Consider the following 24,688-nt stretch of genomic DNA (forward strand, 5'->3'; position numbering starts at 1 on the left):
CTCACTATACTAAACAAAGTCCTTAAAAAATTGCCACTAAAGATCATAATTCAGGTTATACAGGTATATATATATATATATATATATATATATATATATATATATATATATATATATATATATATAAGAAACTTCAAAATTACCAGATTTTCAGATAATAGAACGTCTACTTTTTAAAAGTTTTCCTAATGGACTACATTAGTCGAAATTAAGCTCTCCCGGATATGAGTGGATTTAAACATTTTTCGGGTCAATTTTCTTCTTTAAAAGAAAAAGAAAAGAAAAGAAAAAGAAAATTTTGATGGTTGAGAAATATTCTCATTACTTGATATTAAAATTAGTCTTGAGTAAAGTGGTGAAATCCTCAAACTTAGAATAAGAAAAAAAAATCTTTCGCTTACTGCACCATTAATAATAAGGTTCCATCTGCTTTGCGTTACTTCATTCGCTGATTTCTCCGAGACGATTTAAGTTACATTAGACAAATGCACAATGAAAATGATCATATTGCAGATAGTTTTCTGAAACAAAATTCTCAAGATGAGCCATATCCTTGAGGAATAATGACTAAAAATATGATTCACACAATAGCATTTATTTCTCTGGAACTACTTGAGATCCAATGTTCTAGCTCTGGAAATAGAAATGAAATCTTCTACGAATATGTCCTTTAGGCTACGGGAGACGGGTGATTAAGGCAAGTGAAAGATGATGGCAGGATTGGCGGAATAAGAATGTTGGAGCAAACGAAAGCACCCCGAGAAACCGTAGAGACACGATGTTGTCCACCATAAACTTACTTGGCTGAGGTTCGAACCTAGACCCCACGCACCTAGAGGTACGCGCTCTACCACTGAGTCCCCGTGCCCTCTTCTTAGCTATGGATGTCAATGGTCAAATGTAGGTCTTCAAAATGAGATGATTATATAGATTATTTTCTTGAGGAGTAGTGGCCGAAAAACTGGTCCCTACATTTTTTTACACACTAATTGCGGTGCAATGGCCAGCTTTTGTGCGCTGATAGTGGATGATCGTTCCAAGGAAAGGTAGTTATCTGTTCTTAAGAAACAGTAGTCGAAAGTCCTATATAGTTAGCTATAAGGTATTAAAACGTATTTTCATTCTTTCCAAGCTCATAAGAGACATGGAAATATGGGGCAAACTGGATTACGTTTAAGCTGAGCGAATCAAACGAAGTCTATGGCTCAACGCTGCCGCGTAATAGAGAAATGTGGCCAAGCTGTCACATTACAGCCCCAAAAAGTGACAGAAAACATGGCAACATCGCAGCCCCCTCATTTGTTAACTACATTTATGGGGAAGTATCGGGATGATGTTCAGTATCTCTGCTCCATGACAATGACCCAAGTCGCAAGAAAGTGATTTTCAAGACATTTTCTCCCAAAATGGGATATGTATGTTATCCCATCCTCTCAATTCACCAGATCAGGCCCCGTGCGATTATTTTATATTTACTAAACTCAATCCTGCACTCAAAGGTTCATGTTTTGAAGACATAATGGCCATCAAGATGGCTATGATAAGGGTTTTCAAAAGCATTCCACAGAATGGATTTCCAGCAATCCTTCTACACACTAACGGCCAGGACGCAACGATGTATGGATGCAAAAGGGTCCTATTTTGAATGATGCAAGATAAGAAACTTTCTATATTCACTCTCTTCTTTTCTACAGCTCTGGTCTCGATTTCAAATTGCCGCACTACAAGTATATACTTCCATAACTACACTGAGCTATTAAATTACTGAATAATTATGTGAAAAGTTAAGGATTAATTATTCCAAGACTATAATAGCGAATTTTATTAAGAATCAAAGACGCCTATTCATGCAATTCACATTGCGAATAACATTCGTGTGCTACTCCTCAGCAAGGATTCGTAGCATCACATTTCGATCTTCCGTGATCATTGTCCTGAGTTTCTCAACCAATTCCTGTGTTCTCACCGTCATTGCTGCATTCGGATGTTCGTCATCTTAAATTGAATGCTGTCCCTCCCTTAAACACCTGTGCTATACAAATACACGCACACGGGATAAACAAGTGGTCCCATATACTTGTTGCAATATTTGCTAAAGCTAGGTTGCCACTTCACAAGAATCTTTTAGCTGTCATAAAACAAAAATCTTGCAACCCTACAATATTTCTCAATGTAAACATAATCTTGAAAGGGACATACAACATTTTTTTTTTCATCTTGCAAGGAGTCAAAACATGTGCAACTTTCTGGGTCGTCTTGCTTGCTACTTGCTATCGCTCTCCCGCTCACATAAAAAAAAAAAAAACAGTTTTGCCGCTTCTGAAATGAGATTCTTTTTGACGTGGGGAGGAGCGCGCCAAAATACAAGTTTTTAAAGAAGAGATTCACTATTTGTCCACTAGAGTGCCGTGTGCTGCATGGGTGGAGATATCTTTCTTGCTTCCAGAAACTTGTAATGTGTAAACAGTAAATAGAAAGATTGGGTTGTAAGATTTATTTTAATGACAGATACAAGATTCTTGTAAAGTACCAACTTAGCTAAAGTGATAACCTAGCCAAACGCGCAAAAAACTTGATGGTCGCTCTTTTTTCCATGTTGAAGTCACGACACAGCTTAGCAACACCTGCCTGCACGCATTTTTGCCGATCCCAAACGTTTCAGCATTCTAGCCAATTTGATGTCGAGAACAGAACCCAAACAACCCCTGCGGGGCTTCTAACCCGTTCCTACTACTACTAATACTACTACTACTACTACATTAGCTGTGGATCTATATAGTACAAGGGCAAACTTACTACTACTACTACTACTACATTAGCTGTGGATCTATATAGTACAAGGGCAAACTTACTACTACTACTACTACATTAGCTGTGGATCTATATAGTACAAGGGCAAACTTATTTTAATGAAAGAAGTTTAATGAAAATTTTTTAAAAAATAATCGTTAAATCACTTTTTGAATATTATTTTTAATCTTATTTTAACGAAAGAAGTGTTATAATTTTTTTTTTTGAAAATAGCAAAAGAAAATATGTCCGTAGGCAGGATTTGAACCCACACCTAAAACGATTTTCTTTACTAGCATATTGCGCTAGCCCACTCGGCTACGAAAGCCGACAACGTTTACCGTTTACTTTGTGCCGTATGCATATCATGACTCGTGATATCGTATCTGTATCGGCCAATCAGATCAGAGGATATCTGAAACATTTGGGATCCGCAAATATGCTGCCTGCATTCACCACGCCTACACACGTAACTGCCAATTAAGATCAACGTCCTTGGTGTGAGCTACTCGTGAAACACCTCTTTTGCTTACACCAGAGCTCACTTGCACAGCTGCGCCACACGTTAAGAAAATAATCAATCTCTATTTCAAATTGGCTAATTGTACATGTAGATCGCTGTAAAGTTGAATCACACTATTTTGAATAAGAACACATGAAGTAATCAACCTTTCTTCTTTAAGATCATATAGAGAAATTCCTTTAAAAGTTCTAAATTAAGAAAAACGACTGTATGAAAAGAAAACAATATATATTCTTCTAAATATGCTAAGTTATATATAATTTATCTCTTAATGCTTTATGCATTTAAAAACAACTAAAGAAGATCGGAAACGATAATATTAACTTGATGATAGGGCCATCTAGTAGGACACTCTAGTTATCTGTGGCAAATTTAAGATTTAATCAAATAAACATATTTACTTTGGAGTTTGTTTTAAAATTCTAATTCTTTTTTTCAAAAAATACAAATTTAATATATAAACAAACATCCTGCAATTTTGTACATAAACAAGTAGGGTAGAAGAGGATAATTGGGTGGTGGGGGTAATTGGGCGGAAAACTTTTTTAAAAATGTATATTTTGCATTTCAGTATATTTTTATGGAATTTAAGTACATCCAAATGTTGGGTGGGTAGATGCTGATCAGAAAAAAAAGCTTTGATGCATTTTAAGAGGGTGTAATAATGACACACACACACACACACACAAAAAAAAAACTGAATTGATTGAGAAATGACATATTTGAAACCGAGTTTCAAGTTTGTGTGTGTTTTGGTTTGAATCACAATAAATCGCGTATCTGTTAATGTTTTGATCCTGATTTTTTTACTGCTGCTTAACAACATCATAAGGATGGTGCCGTGAAGAGCAGAAATCTTGAATCCTCACTGTAAGGCAGTTATTTTTTTTTTTAAATCATACCTCCCAATTGGGCGCATGATGTGGGAGTAAATGGGTGGAATGCCTTAAGTGAACATTTTTTTTTTTTTTTTTTAGAATTCATTTAAATGCTATGCCATCTTTGTCTTTTGTGGTGTACACTTTTGTTTCGTAGGGCATTGTGTTTATTAAGCTATTTTATTCAACTTAGGCCTCCAGTGGCCGTTGCCTATGCCAAAAGTGCTGATTCTGTAGATAGAGATCGGTCGAGTGGTTCAAGAATATTAAGAGTCATAAACATAGTCACTTTCAATTTTATAATTTAGATTTATTAAGGCTTGAAGTTGTGTCAAATACTTAACTCAATTTAACTAGTGGAGCATGAAATGGGCCCACCATACCATTTTCTGAATAACTGAAATTTAATTCAAAGTGCTGCTACTGCTTCACCATATGAACAAAGTATATTTTCCTAAGATGAAGCATAAATAAAATCTAAAATATCGACTGGGACCTCTGGAAGTGTAAAATGTCTATTAAGGTTTTAAATTCTTAGGGACTGAAATTTCATGTTATATTCTGTAGGAGGCCCAAATATTACCAGTAATGCTCGTCCAGTCAGGAAAAATTGCCGGTATCTTGTACCTAAAGTCCTCCCTGGTTTATTCAGAACAAATTAAAAGAGAAGAAGCATGTTTAGTCCGTCCTGGTAGAACAAAATTATCAGTTTTTATATATATATATATATATATATATATATATATATATTTTAAGTCATTACCATTTGACAGGTTTTGTACTATTTTAGATGTGTACAGGGGACACTTGCTGCAACCAGTCAATGATACTATTCTTATCATAACAATAGGTATCTTGGTTATCTCATTCACTACTGAACTGGAGTTTCTGCAAGTAAGTTTTGGCGAAAAAAATTAAAGAATTACCTGTCAAAGTAACCCCCGGGGGAGGGGCTACTTTGACACCTTATGTATTTGCTCCGTAAGGTCAAAGTTATCCGACGTATGGTGTCACTTTAACATGGAATTAATGTAAATCCAATGTAAAACACTGTTTTGTTCATGTGTAATATATACTGTATGCTTTTTAACCAGGAAATCATTATTTTTTTACAGCATTATACACCATTACACAAGTTTTTATTAAAACTTTACTTTTAACATATTTTTGCATGTAACAAAGGAATGAAGACCTTAATCGTCAACATCACAATCGTAACAAGCATACTGCGAATTTTTGGATCCATTATTGCAAAACCTACACACTCATTTTTCGCACCTGATACACTGAATCCACTCTTTTCGGCCCTTGTAGTTTCGAAAGTCACACATACAAATGGCACAGGTGTTTTCGTCATACTCTTTTATTTTCTTCGCCTTCTTTCCCTGGTGGGGTTTCTTTCGGAGCTGTGATGGTGGTCCGGTTTCCAGTTCTTCTATGATTTGTTCTCAGTGACCACGTCTTTCGTCACCAAGGGCTCTCCGACGTTTCCCTCTTACAATCTCATATCTGATCCCGCAGTTTCTGGTTCTTCTTCCCGTGTGAGCAACCGCTTTACAGGAGAAACAAAGATCTTTTTCACTCGCTTCCCTCCACTCGTGCTCGATCTTGTGCTTGGTCCCGCTCTGGAATCGTGAAGAAACTGCAGGATACTTCCGTTCATGTCTCTCTCGACCTGTGTGCTTTGGGAAACGTTGAGAGGGAAGCTTCAACGTTGAGGGGAACCAGACCTGTAGCGCGAAATCCTGCCTTCAGGTTCTTGCCTACGGTGGGAGCCAGGGAATACATGAGTCGGGACAGTAGACCAGGAAACTGTTCCTTGAGAATCGATCCGTTTCCTTCCGCCATGAGCTCAGTACGGCTCTCCACTTCTTCTTTAGTGGCCCATACACTCTCACGCCCAGTGGCTGGAGCAGATGCATCGAGTTGGGTGGCAGAGAAGCGCAGTAGATGTTCCTGTCCTTGGCTCCCTGAATTACAGCAGGGGAGAAATGGCTGTCAAAATTGTCTCCAATAACAATCTTAAGGTCACTCGGGGTTGTGTTCTTGTCGAGGTGTGGGACACGAACATCGAAATCCACGTCTCGATCAAGTTCATGTCAAACCACTCACTTGGGTTGCTTGCGTATTAGGTTCCCAGCGGACCTCCTTTTGTCCAGTTCTGGTAGATATGTTTGGACTTGTATACAACCATTGGTGGCAGAAAGAGGCCGTCAGCCGACCTGCAGAACATGATCCTTGTTGACATTTTAGAATGTTCCATCAGCCGCTCCGCACGTCTACATCCTCGAGGAACAATAACCTTTGCAGCTCCAGGATCTTCCACGATACAGGTTTCGTCGTAGTTGAAAACATTCTTAAGTTCAGCAGTCTCCTGGACACTAGATATGTTCTGAAAGAACTTCCTGACCTCTGGCTCTCCAATTCGTGTTTTTGCACCCTTTATGTTCGTCGCCAATCGTTCATTAAATTGTTCCTTGCAGCGAATTCTTCACGAAGTAGGGACCTGGGATGTTTTCCTTCCTTTCAATTGCTCCACATCTCGCCCTGTTTCTTCACGTACTTGGATGCCATGTGACGAATGTCGCTGGATGTCATTGGAAAGCCTCAACAGCTTGCCGCAGCTAGAAACCTGGCAAGCATTTGCTCCTCCATTTCTTCCAACACAGGTGAATGTCCGGGCTTCTCATGCCTACCGTGGACTTTATTAAGCAATGTCGTGCGCGTGATTCGGAATGTCTTGCTCGCTTCGGCCTGCGACATCCCCTTCTTGATTGCATCCAGCGCTTGGCTGAATCTGCTCCTCGGAGTAGTTCCGATACTGGGGAAAACAGGCTTTCGTTTGTAATGCCTTACCATTTCTTCCTTACTGATAACTGGTTACGACGCAGATTACACTACAGCACCGTACTAGAGACAACGCGTGCTATATTGGCTTGAAAGGACTATATGTAATGCGCCGTTGATTGTAAAGAGAAAGACAGAGAAGATTGATCCCCAGTGACAGTCAGACAAGATTGAGTTGACAAATAACAACAAAGAAAGAAAAATGCGGTACTTATTATTTATATTTCTTTTTCATTTTCTCAGATGGTTTACGACTCATTGATAGATACCGTATCAGCCTAATGTATGAAGGTGTATGCAACGGCGTTCACAGAAAGGAAGAATCACTTATCTGTCAAAGTAACCCCGCTCTGTCAAAGTAAACCCCTGTGTCAAAGTAGCCCGGCTTTATGGTAGCAAGTTGAAAGCTTTGCTACTAAACCTTTCAATGTCTTTCATTAAATTCGCTCTTTAAATTAGTTCATTAAATTAGTTCATTAGTTTAGTTCATTTAAGTTGTTTCCTTCTTCTTTTTAGTTTTCCTTCCAAACGAAATATCAAAGGAAGTTCTTAAAGCATGAGCCAGGAAATGAAAGGAAGTCAAATAATTAAATTGTTTGAAGAATCAAAAGAAAAAATTTTCTCGGTGGAGTTCTTACTTGTACCCATCTGAAAATATGTCTTTTTTTTTACTTCGAAAATGAAAAAAAAAACATGAAATCTTTCAGTTTTTACATTCCACGGTTATGCCATAATGCGCAAAAATATACACATCCAATTAGAAACAATTCAATCAACATTTGTACGCTATTTAATACATAAAGACACGGTAATTTATCCTCGATACGATAAGTGTCTTGAACTCTTACCAAGTTATTCAATGCATTATCTGGAATCAAGAAAAGCCAATTTCTTTCTCTATGTGTGTGTGTGTGTTTTTTTTTAACATAAACTTATACATAATGAGCAAGATTCGCCAATATTATTGCCCGAAATGTCCATTAATGTTCCGAACAATAATACATGCGCTCACAGCTACAAACATTTCATGAACCGCCACAGCGTACTAATGCACTAAGTATATTGCCTATTAGAAGAATGTGCACAATATATAATAGTGTTCAAATAAAATTCCCTACAATAGATATATTTGATGTACATGTAAGAAAAACACTTTGGCTACATAGTTTAGAAAGTAGAATAAATATTATGTAATGTAATCATTTAAATATACTGCTGAACACTGTCAATGGGTATACACCTGTTGCGTTCAATATACAATAAATCAGTTATTATTTGTTCTTTAATAAAAAAAAAAAAAAAAGATGATGGTGATGCATGAGAAATGAATGGAATGAAGAGAGTGGGAGGAAACGAGAGAACCCCGAGAAAATCAACGCACACGGTATTTGTCCACCACAAAGTTCACATGGTGTAAACGGGGATCGAACCAGATACCCCACGCACCAGAGGTAAACGCTCTACCACTAAGCCATCGCGGTTCCTTTTCTTTACTTCGAATCACAAGAGATTTTATTTTGATAGATCGAAAGGAATGAATATATATATATATATATATATATATATATATATATATATATATATATATATGTGTGTGTGTGTGTGTGTGTGTGTGTGTGTGTGTCTGTATGTATGTATGGACAGTATTCAAGGAATATACCTGCTTACATTAGTTTTACATAGTATGATCCAGTATGGTATTACGAATTACGGAGATTATTATTATATTTTATATATACGTATACAAGAAAAGATGGAGATCTTAAATTAAAGTTACTCAAGAGATGAAAAATATTTTGTAGAAATCTTGTCTTGTCTCGCTTTTGTAGAAGGATTCTTTTTCGTCTCGTCTCGCTTTTCTTACCTCCGTTCGTAAACTTTTTTAAGTACTTGACTTTTGGAACTAATCTTGTTAGAATTCTGCAATGGTTAGTGATAAGAAATTAATATGCTAAATGAAAAAAAAAACTTGAGGCAAAATTAACATTATTTTTTTTAAATAGATATTAATCGAGGTTCCCTAATGAATATTCATATCCAAACGAACACAAAAGTCGTTCAAGTGTTTGTCTAAACCATTAAATGATGTAAAGACTTATGGCAAGGTTTTATCTTCCAATCTCCGTTATTCGCTCTTCAATCTACTCACTAAACGAAAGAATGCACTATGTATTCAGAAGATGTTAAGTTATATGGAAAAAATGGAGTACAATTATTTACATATTAAAATGCTAGGTTTATATGTTTGTGGTCAAGAAAAGTTTATATGTTTGGGGACGTTTATATGTTTGTGGTCAATTCTTTTGACCATGATATCTCGGAAACTACAAGCTCTAGAAAGATGTCGTTTCTTACTGATCAAATTGCAAATTTTCTGTAGATTGTTCAGTTTTAATTGAATATTTAAAAATGGCTGTTATTTCTTTATTACATTTTTTTTAAAGGAGTACACTGGAAGTATTGATTTTTTTTTAAATTAAAGCACCATATTCTACGAGTTATACATTCCAATACCACACATTTGTACACGAGGTTATTATATCTCTCCGGCGTTTCTTTCATGGCCAAAACTAACTAAGTCTATGGCCTATGCAACCCGGAGGTTCAATGCCGCGTTCACAAAAGCTCTCCACTTACTTCTATCCTTAGCTAACTGCATTCAGTTTCTACTTCGTATTCCAATCTCTGCGAGATTCATCTTAATATTGTCCTCCCATCTGCGCCTAGGTCTTCCTAATCGTCGTTTTCCGATTGGTCTTCCAGTCAAGACTTTGAAAGCGTTTCTACTTTCTTCCATCCTAGCTACATGACCCGCCAACCCAGGTCTCCTAGACTTGACGACCCTAACAATATTGGGTAAACCGTATAAATTATGTAGTTCCTCGTTACGAAGTTTCCGCCATTCCCCATTCCCGTTCCTCTTGGGTCCGAATATTCGTCTTAGGATCTTGTTCTCAAATACTTTCAGTTTTCATGGCCAAATGATAATGAAAAACGAAGAACAACCATTTCTCCAGTCTAAGATGAATCTTTATTGTTTGGAGTGTTTCACCCAATAAAAACCATACATCATTAACCTTATAATTAATTTTGTGTGTAATGTATTTGCTTATTACATACTGCTTGCAAGAAGAAAGAAAACAATTATCATACATGAATTAGAAACTCCAACCGAAAGTATTCTCAAACTTTGCAAACAGTGCAGGATATTGAAAAAACAATCGGAAAAAATCTTCCCTTTATTATATCTATTGCTGATATTTATCAAGACGTCCTTCGCTTGTGTCTGTAAAGGGACATGTATAGATGTGAGAAATGGCAAGGAGATTCATGTTCATATGTAAATAATGCGCTGTTTAGAGAGCGCAGATTCAGCTAGTCATGTATTAATTTAAATGCATTTACAATCATTTTATCAGTTTATGCTATTTTTGAATCATGTAACATTAAGCACGATTTTATCAGAGTGGTCCAAAAGTAGGTATACACCCCTGCATTGATCAAGTATAACATTCTAGCTTATAGGTTTATTTGTTTAAGCAGTTCCGACATTAAGATACAAGTGAAAACACATTAAGAACAAATAATGAAGAAACTAAGTCTGCCTGATGGATAACAATAAGAAATGATATAACAAGCAATGAGTACGGAGAAATGATCAGTACGGAACTGTATACCCACTTTTGGGCCACCCTGTATAGTGGTGGCCCCGAGTAGCTTAGTCGCTAACGGTTCGACTTCCCGATGGAGACATTCGGTCGAGAAAGTGTTAAAACTTATTCACGTCTTCAACCCTGCGTAAAGTTTATCGTAGGGTTTTCTGATTCACACCAAGCAAATGCCGGGATGGTATCTAACATCCCAGACCGCTTCCTTCCTTCCTCATTCCTTTCTATCTATTTAATTCCCTGAGCAATGTAATCGCCGAGGAACGTCAATCCCACACACGTGTCTTAACAGCACAAGATGTGCTACGCAGGTGCCATTTAGGTGTCCTAGCTACTTTTTAGGTACCCGACACTTGGGACATATGATATTTATGTGCTAAGTATGTACGTCAGCTACATACAGTTTTAGCTACTTGTTACACCTAATTGATATTTGCAACTATGTACCATAAATATAGCATTTATATACCTGGCTCAGTTTGGCACTTTAACAGTCATTTGTATTTATGTCGTCATTTGGGACATATATCTCTCATGTTCTAGGTACGTTCTTTAGGTACATACTGTTTGAGATACCCTAACAGCACAAGATGTGCTAGGCATGCGCTATTTAGTTGTTCTAAATTCATCTCCCACATTTGATGCATTTGTTGCTTCTTTTTCTACGCGATTGTGTACTAGAAGCAATAAACACATCAACTTTATTAGATGGCAACTGTCGCCGATCATTTGAAAGTGAATATGAAAGAACCATGAAATACAGCAAATATACACTCGTCATTTTGTTATAAAATTACATGTCGGGCAGATTTTATCTGATCCCAAACGGTTATCGTCGAATATACGCGGTTAAAGGAGCACTTTGATTAGCCAAATTCAAAAGACATCAACAATTTATTCCTCTAAAAGCGACGTTCCCTTCATCGCCTCCGTGGCCAAGCCGGAAGAGCACGCGGCTATTAATCCAAAGGTTGGAGGTTCGTGCCCACCTTGGGGTAATTTTTTCTTACTTGTTAAAGGGTTGTTTAGACTCAGCTTAATGTAAACACATTACGGATATAGGCGATTTAACATATTTTGGGGGAGTAATTTTGTGGTTCATTGACGCTTACGGCATGGGGAACATACCAGAGACGTTCCCCAGGTACATGTCAGGCATGTGCCTAGAGCCAGACATACACTGTGACTATCACTTAGCATTCATGTGATTTCTCTCACAGAGATACATAAAGCACATACTGGACACATTCCCATGTACCTGAGGGAACATGATAGGCATATGCTTGGTATGTAATTGTGCTGTTAGGGTGACGGGCTAACATGGACCAATAGGGGGGCCCAGAAGTCTAATTCTAATTCTTAATATATAGTGTAAGGATTATTACAGTGCGCCTGCAATGCCAGAATATTAGCGTTTAACAAAAAATAGTGCAAATATGAGACAAACTAATTGATTGATCTTATTGAGCTTAACAAAAGGATATTTATGAGTGTAAAAACCTCATGCGTAGTTTTCGAGAAAATCGAAAACAAGAATTTTAGGAATGATCAAAAAGATGCAACAAAAGATTGCGATCTTGGCCAATAATTAGTTTCTGGATCAGGGGCCACAAAACTTTCGAAGGCTCCTAACTCGAGTGTTTTTTTTTTTTTTTAACGGAATAAGCACATCATACCGAGTTAAGTAATAATTTGAGTTTGCCTACACTGTATATAGTTCTCTAGATATAAGAACTACAAGGAAATTTTTGATTGAAATACAATGGATCTTTGGATCCAAAATTGAATCAGGGGCCACAAAATTTTTAAGGGCACCTAAATCAAGTTTTCGTATTTCCTACGGAATAAGCACATCATACTGAGTTAAGTGATAGTTTGGATTTGGCTATACTATACAATAAATTATTTATTGATGTTCACTACAATAAATTATTTATTTATATTGCAAGAATAAATTATGTATTTGCTACTACAAATTATTTATTTATGTTTGCTACTATAAATTATTCATTCAAGTTTGCTACAGTAAATCATTTATTTATATTTGCTAGGATATTTTATTCATTTATGTTTGCTAGAACAAATTATTTATTTACGTTTGCTAGAATTATTTATTTATGTACTGTATATATAGCAAAATGCACGGTTTACTAGAAGATTGTCTATATTGTTGTTCATTTTCTCATACAGTCACACACACACAGATTTTTTTTTATACAGATACTACTAATGTAAAATATTGATTTTTTTTGTTTCATTTCCTATTTTAAGTTTTTTAAAGATAATTATTTTGCATTTGATACTACCAGTCTCCCATTTGCACAATATAACACAAATATTGACAATCACTAATTTTAGACCCACCCTATATGATATTTAATTTTGGTGCTAATTTCTCAATGTAAACAGGAAAACTCAAAACAGAAATGAAACAAAAACAAAAAAGAAGTGAAGGCAGATATACAAAGGACCTTGGTGCTAATATATAGCCAAAGAACACAGGAACTGTGGATGATATGATATCGTCTTTAAGTTAGGGAGCGAATATGGAACTTTGAGGTACTCCTGTTTTCAGAAGATAAGAAAAATTTTCAAAGCAAACATTCTCTTATTATTTATGCGCTCTTCCGTCGACGCTCATTGGCAAGGTACTTGAGAAAACAAAAGAGCCAATATTTTACAAGGAACGAATACTAAAAGACGGGTTTCATGTAAAAGATACAAGGCAAAAATGGCTCTGGAGAAAACCAGTATCCGCAAAATTGACTTTCAAGGAATAGGCAGTAAAAAAGTTGTGTTTACATTACTGAGTAGCAAATACCACAGGAGAATATCATTATCTACAGAAATAAAGACAGTTCGTTAACTTCACTTAATTCTACCATATTATTCGCGTTTAACGAAAAATAAAAAATATATATAATACTACCATATTATTAACGTTTAACGAAAAAGAAAATATATGTAATACTACCATATTATTAACGTTTAACGAAAAAGAAAATATACGTAATACTACCATATTATTAACGTTTAACGAAAAAGAAAATGTATGTGATACTACCATATTATTAACGTTTAACCAAAAAGAAAATATATGTAATACTACCATATTATTAGCGTTTAACGAAAAAGAAAATATATGTAATACTACCATATTATTAACGTTTAACGAAAACGAAAATATATGTAATACTATCATATTATTAACGTTTAACGAAAAAGAAAATATATGTAATACTATCATATTATTAACGTTTAACGAAAAAGAAAATATATGTAATACTATCATATTATTAACGTTTAACGAAAAAGAAAATATATGTAATACTACCATATTATTAACGTTTAACGAAAAAGAAAATATACGTAATACTACCATATTATTAACGTTTAACGAAAAAGAAAATGTATGTGATACTACCATATTATTAACGTTTAACCAAAAAGAAAATATATGTGATACTACCATATTATTAACGTTTAACCAAAAAGAAAATATATGTAATACTACCATATTATTAACGTTTAACGAAAACGAAAATATATGTAATACTATCATATTATTAACGTTTAACGAAAAAGAAAATATATGTAATACTACCATATTATTAACGTTTAACGAAAAAGAAAATATATGTAATACTACCATATTATTAACGTTTAACGAAAAAGAAAATATATGTAATACTACCATATTATTAACGTTTAACGAAAAAGAAAATATACGTAATACTACCATATTATTAACGTTTAACGAAAAAGAAAATATATGTAATACTACCATATTAACGTTTAACGAAAAAGCAAATATATATGTAATACTACCATATTATTAACGTTTAACGAAAAAGAAAATATATGTAATACTACCATATTATTAACGTTTAACGAAAAAGAAAGTATATGTAATACTATCATATTATTAACGTTTAACGAAAAAGAAAATATATATAATACTAGCATATTATTAACGTTTAACGAGAAAGAAAATTTTTAACTCTATTGTATTATTAGTGTTCAACAAAAATTGAATATATGTTCAAAGATACCGATCGATAGCTTTTATTTAACTGAACAGAGTGATATATAATAGAATAAAGCCTCATGTGAAGTTTATGGGGGGAAATGGAGAAAAACATGTTCTTCTTTGTAAATCTAAAAATTAGTACTGTATGAGAATCAGACCACCTATGAAGATATAAACGATACTAACGTATATCCATATTCAGCTCTGCATTGTAACACTTGCAGAATGACAATGCACTGATATGATTAATCCGACGATGCATCAGTGACCAACGTATTGCATACGCAGAAACGACAAGTTAATTCAGAGGAAAATAAATTTTACACGTGTTAATTCATTTCAAACATAACTTGAACTAAAACTAAGCAACGTTTATTTTGAAAAATAATAACTGTGTAACAGTTTCGCCAACTAGCTGAACTTATTGGCTTCATCAGATACTGTAAAAAAAACAACAACAGGGAGTTACACTTAAATGTAACAGGATCAGGACTTAAGACTGACGAATAGTGAGGCAAGTTATTAGAAAAACATAATTTGTAGCTTAGATTTCTGCCGGGTCAATAAGGGAAAGGGCCGATCAGCGTTCAGGATCAGTTTCTGGTATATCCTGTTATATTTAGATGTAATTTCCCTTTTGTTTGTACAGTGTCTGATAAAGTCAATATGTTCAGTTACTTGGCGAAACTGTTACACAGTTATTAGTTTTCAAAATAAGTCTTGCTTATTTCTAGTTCAAGTTACGTTTCAAATGAATCAACACGTGTAAAATTTATTTTCCTCTGAATTAACCTGTCGTTTCTGCGTATCCAATACATTGATCACTGACGCTTAATCATATCAATGCATTGTCATTCTGCAAGTGTTACAATGCAGAGCTGAATAAAGACACACTTCAGTACCGTTTATACCGTTTATTCAGTGATTTGTATTTCAAGTTTAAATTATTTAAGATAATGAAGCTGTTATGAAGCACTTAGTCAAACATAATTATAATTCTCATATTAGCTTTGCATTAGTAATTCAAATATACATAACTCACAGTCATTAAGCAAAGCACATTCTTTTTATTAAAATGTAGCCGTGTATCGTATAATACGGATTATAACGTGTCTGATGAAATCAAACGTTTATTTAGTTGACGAAACTGCTACACAGCTAAAATTTATTAGGAACATTGTACCTAGCTCAGAAGCTGTGGATTATTTCTGTTTTCAAACATAAAGTTAAAATCCTGAAAAGTTTATTCCCCGCATCCTATGACAATAATGTTGCAAAAAGAAGCAAAAATGGGTATCTCCAGTTTTGCTGTGACTCGCATAACAGAAGTAAAACTTTTTTCTGTTGTTTTTATTATTATATATTTGGTAAATTACATTTACATTATTTTTTCAGTTGAAGCTCAAAGAAAACTCTTATGATCGTAAGTTTTATCGTATATATATATATATATATATATATATATATATATATATATATATATATATATATATATATATATAGAGAGAGAGAGAGAGAGAGAGAGAAAGAAAGAAAGAAAGAGAGAAAGAGGTCCATATACACCTGAAGCGTGGCAAGTAGAGGTTTGGAGGCTCATGGGGGCCATTTCCAACATTTGCTGTTAAAATATGCGTGTATATGCTACGCCCTGTATATAGTGCTTTTATGCCATAAAATATAATAAATTTTGAGTAAAATAATTTTCTCGTTGCTTTGAATATGTGACAATTCAGGTGTATAGAGACTTTTTGAACGCTCTGTATATATATATATATATATATATATATATATATATATATATATATATATATATATATATATATATATATATATATATATATATATATATAAATGAAGTCACTATGTTTGTGACTCTTAATCTCTTGAACCACCCGACCGATCTCGATCAAATTTTCAACATCGACTGAGGTTCGGGCATGGAAAGTTTTTTATTACTTCACTTTGACGGTGCAACTTAGGGGAGAAGGAGGAGAGGAGATAGATAAAGATGATTGAAAATGACCGATATTAATGTTGAATCTATAGTTTTCTGAGTCACTGAGACGAACAGAGACACTTCCGATACAGTTTAAATCCAAATTCAGTCCCGCAAGCTGGAGAAGTGGGAGGAGAGATACATAAAAATCATAAAAAAATTACCGACAGAGAGTGCTTCACTCTTCCTCTCTCCCTTCTAACTCTGATTAATGGAACATATTACTATTTTTTTTTTAATTTTAACCCAGTGAAGCGGATAATTGACAGTATATATATATATATATAATTTTACAATTTTAGTCTTTGAGTGGAAATTTATATAAAAAATGTACCTTACAGTTTCGTAATGAACTTTATGCACTTTGGGCTTGCTTTTATTAAGAGCTCGAGCTCGTGTTCGCTATATTCACTAAAGCTCACGCTAGCTCAAGTTCGTACCCCTTCCAACTTTGACTCACTGTCCTCAATAAAGCTCACGCCAACTCAGGCTCGCACTGCTTCCAGCTTGGGCTGACTATTCTCAATAAAGCTCATAATAGCTCAAGCTGACACCTTTCCAGGTTGGACTCATTATCCTCAATAAAGTTACGGGTAGTTAAAGCTCACGCTAGCTCAAGCTCGCATCACTTACAACTTTGGCTCACTGTTCTCAATAAAGCTCATGCCAACTCAGGCTCGCACCGCTTCCGGTTTGGGCTGACTATTCTCAATAAAGTTCACGCTAGTTTATGATCGCATTCTTTTTGGCTTATACTGATTATCCGTAATAAAGCTCATGCTAGCTTAAACTCATACACCATACGGCTCACTATTATGAATAAAGCTCACGGTAGCACAAGTTCCCACTCTGTCCGGCTTAGACTCACTATCCTCAAAAAAGCTCACGCTAGCTCAAGTTCGCGCCCCTTCCGGCTTTGGCTCACTGTCCTCAATAAAGCTTATGCTTACTCAAGCTCGCACACCTTCCAGTTTGGTGACTATTCTCAATAACGCTCACGCAAGCTCAAGCTCACATGCCTTCCAACATGGACTCGCTATTCTCAATAAAGCTCACGGTAGCACAAATTCGCACTCTGTCCGTCTTAGACTCACTATCCTCAAAAAGAAACTCACGCTAGCTCAAGTTCGTGCCCCTTCCGGCTTTGGCTCACTGTCCTCAATGGAGCTCGCAGTCAGTTGATCTCCTGCTCATTTAATCTTATTGGTCCAAGGACTCGTTCTCTGTTTACAGAGCCCGTGCTCAGTTGTTGAGTCCGAGCCAGATAGAGCTCAAGAGCAGATTTCACGAGTTTAAGTGCAATGCAACTGTTCTCCGTATGTAACAACTACAAAGGAGTACAAGAATGGGGAAAATCTTCATTGCAAATATTGAAAGAGCAACCGGAAATGAATAAATGTAATGGAAATATTTCTTCAGGATAGTTACAGGAAAAAAAAAGAAAGAAAACACTTTTCGCCCTGAAGATATTTGTATCGATCGCTGCTACCAGTTAGTTTGCACGACAAATACTAATAGATGTGTAGCAGAAGTTTTTCCTCGTTTGAATTCCACAAGTAACATAATAATCACATGTTTCTCTTGTAGAATATTTACACATGATTATACTCTAAAACATTATTCAAACAGGATGCTGTGAGGGAGTGATAGGTATACCTAGAGATTAAACAAAAAAAAAAAAAAAAAAAAAAAGACTGTTTCGTAATGGTCAGTTTTCCCCATAGAAAGTCGTCTTTTTTAAAAAAAAATTGAAAATTTTCGCTGTTTTGACTTTTGTAAGATTCTCTTACGCAAGTACAAATTTTGATTTCCTGTAGTGGATTCTACGATTTTAAAAGTACTATTATGGCATTAATTACTTACGAGTTCTACAGGTTGTTTCAAAAACAACAGCGACAACGTTTGGGAAGTGATTTCTGACACCAAGATAAGACAAAAAGTATAGACCAATCTGGGAGCACAAATGCAACGTGGTACAACAATCAATTCTAAAGATTAATGTAACATTTTGAAGAAATTGACAGCCAGAACAAACATCGACATCTAACAACATCTGGGGTTGTGTTCTCGCATGACAACGCTCTCAACCTTACAATAATCGACGAACTGAAGATTTTTTGTAGCAATTCAAATGGGATGACGAGAATCTTCAAAATGCTGGAACAGATTTGTTGAATTTCCAGGCGTAAAATGTTGAAGACGTTTTTAACGTTTTTAACGGGATGTTTCTTTACTTTCAGAAAGTTGTCCGTTGTTTCGAGAAAAATACAAGCAAGACGCAAAATATCCCCTTTTTTTGTAAAGAAAAAAATAAAGCGTCTCGGTTTTGACTCGAAGTTACGTAGTATAATTTGGGGATAAAAGTTTCGAAATTTTGCAAAATAGTTTGATACTTTTCGTACAGATGGCTCCGTAGTAAACTTCATATTTTGATATTCGATAATCTTTTTTGGGACAAAAGTCGATTACACATGGAATCAAGAAACACACAGCAGTAACTATTCCTCGTGGACGTGGATTGTAAAAAAAATGTCAGTTTTCCGAGTGTGCATTTTTCTTATGTTCTGAATCTAGTCACTCTATTCAGAGCTACAAAATTTCCCTCTCGTAGACATATGAAGTGTTGGATGGCAAAGTGACGTACCTCATTAAAAAAAAAAAAAAAAAAAAAAAAAAACAATAAGATTAAATCATTTCCGTGAACTTGAAACTATAACCTGTTGGATGGCAAAGTTATGTATTTCAGGGTAAATAAAGCAGGCCATAGGCCAAAAGATGGCAGCACAGAGAATCGATTTTGTCCGATTTTTCTATATCGATTTTAATAAAAGTTCCAATATCTCAAAATGGTTCAAAACTGACTTACGCCACTTTGCCATCCAAGACTTCATATGTTCATTCATACATAATCTGGGTTACGAGTATGTTCATTTTCATAGTATTACATTCCACCTTGTATATTGAAAATTATCCACCCGGGGAAAAGTCTAAAATCAACACTCCCCGAACCACAAAATGGTTAGTCACTGTAACATCTTCGACTGCTCGATTTCATCACACCAGAATCACAGACTGAAGAGTTGCGAGTAATATAAATGTAACTAGTTTAGATACAATATATTTATCAAAGTAAAAACTTTTTTAAACAAATTGGGAACCTTTACAACTGTATACTAAATTATTTACACAAAACATACTAACATTTGGTTATTATAAGTTTATTATCGAAGTTCTTTCATAGAAAGTTTTTTCTTATCCCAATAGAATAAATGCATTAATTAAAAATTCATTCTTAATTTCCCTTTTCCGCTTTACGCTTTTTAAATCTTGAATGAATTTTTCACTCCAATAATATTTGCTTCCTTTAAATGAGAGCAATTCTGCGCTGGTTTCTATTCATCGCTGTTCGCGCCATCTATGTTCAATCAACGAGAAAATTAAAATATGGAAAGTTTTTAAAAGTTTTTTTTCTCTGCTGTCTCTCTTTTAAGAATAAAATGAATTTTACTGTTGTGGGCGTCCATTTTATATATATAAAAAAAGTTTTAATAAAACTCTAATGAAAACAACGGACGAAATCAGGCGAAAATAAGGACAATTTTATCATTATTATCTACATTATTCTGAAAACAAGTAAGAGCGTCAAGTGGGCACCACGTTAAGGATTTGGTTTGTATTGTGTGATATTTTCCCAATTAATATTGCAAATGGCTATATTTCTACTACTTCCGGTTTTAGTAGTGAGATTAGGGAAGAGATTGTATATACAGAATGGTCCACAAAATGTACTCACTATTTATAATTAAATATTTTTTTTAATAAGAACAAAAAGACTTACACTCACTAATTTAATGTCAAGTGTATTGTGTAGTGTAAGCTATTAAATTTGTATTGGTAGATAGAGCTGACAATTTACGCCGCGCATGCGCAGTGGTGGATGGAGCCAGTCGCATATAGTTTAATCACGCTCAAGCCTAGCTATAGGAGCTAAATACACGGTTCTGATTGGTTAGAGTTATCCGTTTCTCGCCACGTAGCATACATATAGTACAAATCAAACGCTGGTTGCTGTCGGTGCTAGTAGTTGAGCGTGCTTGCGGGCGAGCAAGTAATGAAAATCTCTTTTGGCGTGGGTTCGAACCCGACCCAATGAAAGTATTTTTTTTTATTTTCGTAATACTTTTATCATTAATATAAGATGAAAATAATACACATTTACCCTTGTACAGCGTGGTCCGGAAGTGGGCGTACCCCTAATTGTGTACCAGTAAGAAGTCCCGATCTGACGACACCAGACAATGTTCACTGGGGTTTCGTAAAGCAATAAGTAAGAAACGGTCGATATCACACAACGCAGGAATTACCAGCAGCTGTGGAACACGCCTTCACCCTCGTGACTCCGGAGTATCTCCGCAAAACATCTGCCAGAACTTGGCGCAGAATTCTGCTGTGTTACGACATGGATGGTGATCATACCGATGTTTATGACTCTTAAGACTTCAAGGTAACTGTGTACAGACATTCTACCATAACTAACACTATACTGTTGAAACTAAAGAGGAGAGGCAATTTATATAATACATAAATTGTGTTTTTGCACCATTTACCGAGAGATTTCTGATAGCCCTTATAATCAATGGCGTTATAAACCAGCAGGAAAGTAGTTAAATTTACATAGAAGTTGTACCATCCGGTTGTGACGTAATGTCACGCAGTAATTAATCCATTTTGTACACACAACTTTCTTGATAAAAAAAAAGTGATTTACTTACGTTACGAAACATAGCTGAGCCAGTGTCAGCGAGCGACGAGAGTTAGAAGCCCCGCAGGGATCCTTTTATTCCACCTTTGCGCCTATGGTAACACCACGTGACATTACGTCACACTCGAGTGGTGCAACTTTGATGTAAACCTAACCTCATCCGCTTTCTTGTGACCAACTTAAAAACAGTTTTCTAGGGTAGCGCGTGAAAAAAAAATATGCGAGCTGATCATATTAGCAAGTGCAGCACAAGACAGTGAAGTAGCAACATTGGCTGAGGTTCGCTTATCGTTTGTTGAGCACAAGGCTGTACTAAAATGGTACTGGGAATACGAGAACCTTTACGAGGTACAACAATACTGCAGGGGGCGTGGTGGCTCAGTGGTAGAGCGTTCACCTCCGCTGCTTGAGGTCCCTGGTTCGATCTCAGCTTGCGCCGTGGAATTTGGGGTGGACAGTGTTCATGGGTTTTCTTGGGGTTCTCCCGTTTCCTCCCACTTTCTTCATTCCACCATTTCACTCATCATCACAGTCTCCTTTAGTCTAACCGGCATAAGCGTGGGACGTAAAACTTAAAGATTTCATTTCATTTCAAGAATACTGCAGACTTTGGAACACTGCCACCAACACGTTGAACAATTGCCGGCATTCGCAATAAATTCAAAGTCGACGGAACAATAAAAAGTATGCATAAGGAAAGATTCGGTCGAGCACGAAGTCGGGCATCCCGTACTTCGGTGTTGCAATATTTTACCAGAAAATTCAGTGAACCAGGGAGTACGCGAAAGTGGGGTGAGCCGATCAAGTGTAAGATGCATTCTAAAGAGGGCAAAGAAGAAAGTGTACATTCCAAGACTGCTACACGGGATGAATGAAGACGACACAGATCGAACGATGGAGTACTGTGGATAGTTTTAGCACATGGTTGTGCGAGGATGCGGAATTTGCAGTAAAATTTGTGTAAACTGACGAGGCGCAATTCAAACTTAATGGCACTGTAAACCGCCACAATTGTGTCTACTGGGCTTCTGAAAACCTTCATTCTCATGTAGACAGGTCATTGAATCTACTAGGGGTTGCTGTAGAATCACGTGCTGCCATTACGCCAGATACAATAAAAGCCATAGTTCGGTGTGCAGTTCGGTGCCATAGGCGTTATACAGAAGCTGCTGGTGGCCATTTCGAACATGTACCATAACCCTCTCTCAGTGCCAAATATAGTCACGTCGAGTCAAATTTGCCACGAGATTTGGACCCTTCTATATACATGGAACGCTTAGTTGATAGCAAAAAACACCTGGTCGCTATATACAAACGTTTTTACTCAGTAGTGATCCACGTTAAAACCGGAAGTGATTGATTTCTCCCACTTCCGGTTTAAATAAAGGTTACAAGAGAATATAACTTAATACCTATTCTTAGAACGCTACATCGACCTTGAAAGAACGCTTCTCAGGATCTTTTCTTCCTTTTTGTTCTATGTAGATCAATATTAAAACCGGAAGTTGTAGTGGATTTATATCACTTCCGGTTTCAGTAGAGAGTAAAGGATGGAAATTAAATACATTCTTGGGACACCTAATCGTTTGCTTGAAACCGTTTCTCGCTATCTATCATCGTTTTTGCTCCCCGAAAGTTTGTCACCAGCGCTTCTCTATATGAAGGAAGCAGTGGGTAAACAATCATATTTCCGCTCTGTTATTACGCCTGAGTGATAAATCCCTTTATGGAGCACTAATGTCAACCTGAAACGCTATAAATCCCATCTCGAGAGTCAAAAAATCTCATTTTGCATCTTAATTTTCCACGTTGTACTAATATTGTTGCTAATAATAATAATAATAATAATAATAATAATAATAATAATAATAATAATAATAATAATAATAATTGAGCTGAGCGAAGCGAAGCTCTTATACTCGGGTTAGCCGTTTGGTTGTCCGCGAACTCCTCCTAGACCGTTTGGCCGATCTCAACCAAACTTAGCACGCTGATAGAGTATGTCGTGCTGAGTGACAACGTAGGTCGAAATCAAAAATCCGATGTACCATCGAGGAATAATCACCGAAAAACGCTTCCTGATTACGTAGTTTAAGCTCGCTCAGCTCATTTCATTGCAATCGGGTATATACATTGCATTCCTAGTAATAATAATAATAATAATAATAATAATAATAATAATAATAATAATAATAATAATAATAATAATAATAATAATAATCTACATATTAAAATGCTAGGTTTGCATGTTTGTCTCCAAAGAAAAGTTTATATGTTTGTCTCCAATCATTTCGACAATGAGATCTCGAAAATCACAAGTGCTATAGCACGGCCAACAAAAGATGGTCTCTGACGTTTCTTAGCACATGCGGTGGGACATTGCAGCCCCTACTTTGATACCAGTGTTACCAACCACGATCACTCTGTCTTATACCATTAATTAAATTGCCACTACAGTTGCACCGAAAAAAAACCTTGACACGCGAGTAGTGGCAATGTCACTGCGAGCTGTCAGAGACGTTCTCTTACTGGACGCACTATAGAAATGTGTGGCTTTCACTGATCGATTCCAAATTTTGTGTAGATTGCCCAGTTCTACTGAATATTTTTTTTAAAAAAATGGCCGTTATTTCTTTATTACATTTTTTTAGTTGTACACTGGAACTGTTGAAATTTTAAAAAAGCAACATATCCTACGAGTTATACATTTCAACATAACATGGTTGTAAACAGGGGTTGTATATCTTAAAAAGGGTGCGAGATATTGAAAAAAAATCTCTCCTTTATGGTACCCCTTGCCGATTTTTATCTAGATGTTCTTCACTTGTGTCTGTAAAGGGGCATGTATAGATGTGAGAAATGATAAGAAGATTCATGCTCATATATGAATGATGCTCTGTGTAGAGTGCGCAAGTTCAGCTAATAATAATAATAATAATAATAATAATAATAATAATAATAATAATAATAATAATAATAATAATAATAATAATAATATAAAATTGGAACTTGTATACGACATGTGCTATTTTTTTCAAATTCGGCATGAATTATCTTCAAATTACGATTTTCTACAAATAGCTAAATAATAAATTACGTTTTTTAAAAATAGTTTGTGAGTAACTATTTTCCATAATTGAGAACAAGTATATTTTGTTATGTTCTCAGAAATACAGTTGTAAAATCATTGAGAA

At 35.5% G+C, this 24,688-nt stretch overlaps 1 long non-coding RNA gene across 3 annotated transcripts in view; it reads left to right on the forward strand.

Annotated features, from left to right (window-relative positions):
* LOC145675709 (uncharacterized) overlaps nucleotides 1-24,688 on the forward strand; it is a 380,314-nt gene that overhangs the window by 286,075 nt on the left and 69,551 nt on the right. The gene's annotated exons all lie outside the window — the stretch shown is intronic.

The sequence above is a fragment of the Thermobia domestica genome, chromosome 18 (genome assembly GCF_964235325.1).
Source record: "Thermobia domestica chromosome 18, izTheDome1.hap1.1, whole genome shotgun sequence".
Classification (NCBI taxonomy): domain Eukaryota; kingdom Metazoa; phylum Arthropoda; class Insecta; order Zygentoma; family Lepismatidae; genus Thermobia; species Thermobia domestica.